Source organism: Accipiter gentilis, chromosome 6 (assembly GCF_929443795.1).
Source record: "Accipiter gentilis chromosome 6, bAccGen1.1, whole genome shotgun sequence".
Lineage (NCBI taxonomy): Eukaryota > Metazoa > Chordata > Aves > Accipitriformes > Accipitridae > Astur > Astur gentilis.
The window spans coordinates 30,227,265-30,233,568 of record NC_064885.1 but is presented as its reverse complement, the minus strand read 5'-3'; positions in this window follow the sequence as shown (position 1 = coordinate 30,233,568).

Below are 6,304 nucleotides of genomic sequence, written 5' to 3'. Positions count from 1 at the left end.
TCCGCTTAATCCCCCTCTTGCCTGAGCTTTGAAGTCGCCAGAGGTCGAATATGGGATGTAAATCACGTTAGCCGCAGTGTGTGATCACAACGCCGCTGCGAGACAATGCTGTGCTTCCCCCGGCGCCCGGGCATCCCGCCGAGCCGTGGCCAGGACCGGGCTATAAACAGCCCCGAGCTGCGGACGAAAGCGGGGACCGAGGGTGGGCTGCAGCGGGGGGCACCCACGGCAGGCAGGAGAGAGCCTCGTGCCTTGCCGCAGAGCTGGGAGCGGGAGCCGTGGCGGGCACCGGCGCCCAGCGGCCGCAGGGCTGCCAATAGCAGGAGGCTCGTCCCTGGGATTAATTAGCAAAGGCTGTGGCCGCAGAGCAATGTAAAACACGAGCCGTTTGCTGGGGCGTTGGTTACCGGGGCTGTCCCGCAGCGTTGCACATCTTGTAAGCATTAGCATCACGTAAGAGGAGCCTGCACAGAAGGACGTGGGGTTTATTGGGCTGTAAAATGCGTTGTTCCCGTTACAGTAATGACGTTGCTAGTGAAGAAATGTGCCTTTCGCACACGAGGCTCGGGAACCAGGTGTGCCAGGAGGAAACGTAGCAGGGTTTGGACGCTCTGCTGTCACCATTGGGGTAACAGAGAGAGAAACAAAGCAGGCATGGGAGAAAGCAGGAGGAGGCATCACGGAGATGCTACGATTACCTCCAGGACTGCTGTGCCTTTCAGCCCTTTGCTTTATCTGCCCCGGCCCTGGCTCGCTGGTGCTCAGCTCCCCTGCTCACTAACACAGGGCTGCACAACCCACCCACCACCAGGCAAGTTCAGACCCGGGGTGCTCGGGGTATCTGCCGGCTCCTCGGCTCTGTTTTGATGCCCTTCGCTGAGCCTTGCTCCAGCACTCGCACTGCCTCCCGCAGCACCTGGGAACATGCAACACATTGGGTTTGCAGCCCAGAACAGAACAAGGGCACTGCTGCCCGAGCGAGCAGCCCTGAGCACCAAGAGCTTCCCTGCCCCACGCAAAAATCTCCCATGTTTAATTTTCCCTTAGCCAAGGAAGCAGCCTCCAAACAAAGTGACGGTGGACCCAAATAATTAATCAGTTTCCTTTTTTCTCACTACTAAAAACACAGCCATTCTCTGCAGGCAGCAAGTTGGCTGGTTTAAGTCTTTTTTCACCATTTCACACCCAAACGAGGACTGATTGTCCCAGACCAGCACCAAAGCTTATCAGCCATCACCGTCTGGCTGTACAGGTCTGGATGAACTGCATTACAGGCATGCCCCCGCCAGCCTGGCTCCAAATGTCCCTGGTTTTTCCCCGGAACTGCCACCTGCCTCGGTGGCCCCAGCAGACCTTCCCGAGCACGTGCCTGGTGGGAAACACAGGACCTGTCATCCTCCCCGCCTGGTGACAAGTGATGGAGAGGGGCTGGGTGATGCTGGGGATCTGAACCACGTGGCATCAACGCGACCGCACGTACCCGCTAACAGAAGCCAGGCACGGGTACCAGCCCAGCTCACCCCCCCCGGCTCCCATTCGCTCCTCTGTAGCTGGAGGGGCTGCTCCATCCCTGTGTGCTGCTGCAGCAGCTAAGCACAGGACTCTGGCAGTCAGAAAATATCTACTTTCAAAGCTTTTCTTTCTTTCTTCTTATTTGGGAGACCGGATGATTTTTTTTTTTTAACAAAACATGTTGTTATTGTGGAAAATATCTGCTCTCCACAGAAAATGCCTTGCGTTCGCTGTACACATTGTGGGCCATACCAGAAACATCTGATGTGCTTCCAAAACCGCTGGGGCATTTCTTTTCCTATTAGAGTGGAAATTTTCTTCAGGAAACAAGTTTTACCTAGTTTGCACTGACATTTGTGGCAGCAGAAAGCAAGCAGCCCTGTCCCCATGCCACCCCTCCATCTCTGGGAGGTGGCATCGTAGGGACAACCTGGCATGACCAGGCACCCAAACCTGCAGCACAAACCCTGGCTTTGACCCAAGCTTTGACCCAAGCTTTGACCCAAGCAAGTCCTGTGGGCCATCAAGCACCAACTGCCAGCACCCATCTGGGCTGGCCCGAGGTGGAACCACAGCTTCTCAGGGCAGGATGATATCTGTTTGAGAAGCACAGTGCTGCTCTTTGTCCCCAGTCGGAAGAAAGGTCTGAAAATTACTGTGGAATAGCAATGTTTGTCTATTAGATCTGGCAAAGTGACCTGATTTTATCACCGTATCTTCTGCCCATACTGCTGGTGTTTCACAATGTGAAGTACCAACAGTGCCCAAGACAAACATCTAATATATTTAACATTAGCCAGTATGGCTGTACATCATCAACACTAATTGAAAGTTTAGAAAGCTAAGTCAAATCCAAACACTGGCATTTCAATTTAGCATTTTCCATGATTATTCTATAGAAATGACAGAAAAAAAACCGAACACCCCAAACAAAACAAAAAACCTGCAAAATTTCACTTGTGTCTTTAAAATTTATCTGTGTTTAGCATAGATGTCAGGATGGTGATTACAGCAACTCTACCCATTGGTTTTCCTGCTGTGTTTGTAGCACAAGGTAGGAAGCACCTGGGAATGACTGGTACGGTCCCTCCACAACAGCTCCAGCTGGGTCTGAATCTGACAGTCCGGGACTTCTTAAACTCTGTCTGGCTCAGGAGGAACTGCACCCTTTCCAGGTGGGGACTATTCCTTAACACTGTTCCTCCCTCAGCAAAGCCTCTGGGGACAGTAAAGAAAATTGTCTGTGCCTTCCCGTCTGAAATATGCCTTGTTTACTAGCCACTCCTCATCAAGCGTTTATTGGTTCAAAACCATGGCGGCTCTCCTCGCATACTGGAGAGCTCGGGGGCTCATTAGGCAAGGGCTGGCTTCACCGGCAATGAACCCGGTAAAGATGCTGGGGTGCCGCGTGGCACAGCCAGCCGGGACACAGGCATATTCTGAATTTCTTTCTTTTTTTTTTTCAAGCAGACTTCTGAGAAAACATCTGCTGTGCCCCAAGCCCGCACCGGAGCTGAAGATCAAAATAAAGGACTTTTGTCTTTTTATTAAGCATTTTAGCAAACGTGACTATTACATTCATATTATATTTCCCTGTTTTGTACAAACACGTTTAAGTCAGCACTAAGAGGATTACGTTTATGGCGCACCAATCTCTGCTCAAATGGGCTGACTAAAGAAACTCTTGTTAAACAGTATTTTCTCTAATGCCTGTTGCTTTTCTTCCTTGCTTTAGTGCTCAGACATCTATCCAGGCTCCCTAAATCCACCCTCCTCATAAGCTTTCAGATCAAGACTCTTCCCCCCTCCGCCCCCCTCCGCACCCTTTAATACAGCTGAAGATGAACATTAGTGCTTGGTTCAACTGCACTGGAAAGGGAAAGGGCAGATTCATCAAAATCTTTATACCTCCATAGAAAAATGTAGCCTTTTGCCTTTCCTTGAGTGAATGCCTTTTCTAGAGGGTATTCATTAGGGGTTCGGTCTGTTTTTGCAGACAGCTCCACAGATGTTGACATTTTTTTTCTTCACTGGGTTAAGACGCCTTCTATAGGCTTTCAGTCTTCATTTGTTACTTCTTTATTATCCAAGAGGGGTTTTTCTTTCTTTTTTTTTTTCTTCTTTTTTTTTTTCTTTCTTCCCAAGGAGTTGACTCGGTTCTCTGAAGAGAGCAGTGGTAGTCAGGCTCATTATTATCTCGGACCCTTTTTCATCGCCCCGACAGGCCGGCCGGGGCCGCGGGGCCATTGTGGCGGAGCAGCAGGTAGCTGTGGCACGGCGGGGTCAGCGCTCCGGCCGGCGCAGTGCCTTTGTGCGCCCGCCTCGTGCTGCCGGCTCCATTTGTCCGGCGGTGGGAAAGGTCAGGAGCACGTCGCCGCTCCGTACCTGAGTTTTTGTCTCCAGCCGCGGCTGAGAGCTTATGGAAATAATTTGTCGGAAAGCGATGGCCGGACCTGGGGGGGAAGCAGAGTGAAGGGGTGGAGGTGTGCCGGCGGGGAGGGACGTGGTACCGGAGCTGCCTGGTTCATCAGACACGCTGCGTCTTGGCCAGAGCTACTGCATGCTGCTCGGGAAGCCACAGGCTTGCCATGGTCCACAAGGCTCCATATCATCACCTTTACACATTGAGATAGCCGGTTTCCCACGGCAAACTTTGCAAAGAGAGCAGTTTGGCTCAGTGTGGAGGCTTAAATCATGATGCAGGCAGCACCCCGTGCTGACGTCCCCATCTCCGAGAGCGAACGCACCACACTTCGCCCAGGAACCACCACCCCTGCCTGCAGACATACACCAGCTGAATACTCCATCCCAGTGCCAGCAGGCATTCAAATACCTCTGCTCCGGCTCCCAAAGAAAATTTACTGTGTATATAGAGATATTTTTCCCAAAAAAAAGATAGCCGGGACAGTCACAGGGACTGGCAACGGCATCATAATTCAAGTGGTGCTTCAGGACTTGCCATAACAGAAACCAGCTGGTAAGGGCTCCAGCCTATTCACAGCTGGGCTCATTGCATCACCCCACTGCTGCGGGCCATGCATTATCTCGGGAAAAGGAAAGCCCTCCCGCTCCTCCCGGGAGCCCTCCTGGCCTGTTCCCACACTGCCTGGTGTCACCAGCCCTGCAGCCAGCGCAGAGCTCCCCAGCCGTGCTCCCAGCGTGAGCCGGCGGCAGGGCCGGGAGGAGGTGACAGGTATCTTTGTCCTGCCACCCAGGAGAGCTCCAACGTCCCGCTGGCAGGAATTTGTCTGCAAATTTTCCCCCATTGAATGGAGCGAGGGGGCTGAGACAATCACTTGATTACAGCTGGGGCAGTTGAGGTGGAGAGACAGGGCAGCTCCCGGAGAGTTGTGCTCCCAGCCCTTAACCTCTCCTCCCCAGCCTGATGATTTAATGCCTTAGTGGAGCACATCGGCTCCAGCCATGGGGCAGCAGGTGGGCATTAAGGGTGACGTGATCCCAATTAGTGCTCACCCTCTAAATAACGCCAGCTGTGGTTGGGAAGGAAGGTGCCTGGCCAGCAGACACAGCACCCTCCCACCTCTGCAGCACTGCAGGGTTGTGCTGCTGGTGCCTGTGCCTGTGCCTGTGCCTGTGCCTGTGCCTGTGCCTGTGCCTGTGCCTGTGCCCGTGCCCGTGCCTGTGCCCATGCCCGGTGCCCAAGAACTCCCCAGCCACCCTCGTCCAGCTGAAGGTGGAGAAGGAGGGGAGCAGCTTCCCTCTGCCAGCTGCAGCACCATGTTCCAGCTGGGGATACTGAGCTCACCAGCCAGAGTCTGGATGGGAATATTGATGGGGACACTGAAAACCATCACATTCAGCCCCCACCAGTACGCTAAAAGCTCCTGCCATTTTTCCCTTTTTATCACGGCTTTAGCAGGAGAGCTCCCATTAGCTTTACACATCATTTTTGGGCAAATAGCGCTGACAGATGCGTGAGATCAGGCAGGTGGATTTTCTTTTCATCATTTATGCCGGAGAAGCCTTCCACTGCTAAAAGCAAGAAGAGAATGAGCCAGCTCTTGCAGCTTGGTAGCGATCCACCCAGTGTCACGGCTGGATTTCACACATCTTGTTCTGCGCTGGTGCCTGGGGGACTGCCTGGCCCTAGTAGGAGGGCAGGATCTGGCCCAGAACAGCACTGACTCAGAAGCACTTTTCTTGGGGCTGGACTCCCCATTTCCCCCTGCACAGGGATCGGTCCCCTCCCAGGGCAGCATTTCACCCCAGCAAACTCCTAGCACAACCACGGCCCGAAAGCAGCTTTTCTATAAAAGCGGAGCGATGGCATCCCTAGCCGTGCCTGCCCTTTCTCACTCTGGTGTGTTTGTGTTGGCCGCTGTTCCCCCTGAGCGTGCTGCAAGCTTGGTGGTGCTGGCCGGCTGGCACTCACACACACTGACCGGCATCAGGGATGTGAAGGAGCCCCAGGCGCAGGATCCGCAGCAGCCTGTGCATGAACACTGCAAGCACTGAGGTTTATAACCCAGAAAATCTGGGCTCTGAAGGGCTCTATCTGGCGGGGCAGGAGGCGTGCCGCCCTGCCCAGAGCCACTTTTATGCCATTGTGCCTTTTCAGCATTGCATTAAGGCAGCCAAAGAAGGGGGATTTTTAATGGTTCCAGGGGAACAAAGCGGCAACATTCGGCCCAACTTCATTACAGAATCATCTGAAACGCTTGAGGAACGTTTCCCACTAATTATCATAAATAGCCAAAAAAAATCTTTCCCTCCCAAAGCAGGTTCCAGCTGCCCCTCTGTGTTTTCTCACCTCCATTTCCAATAGCCTGAC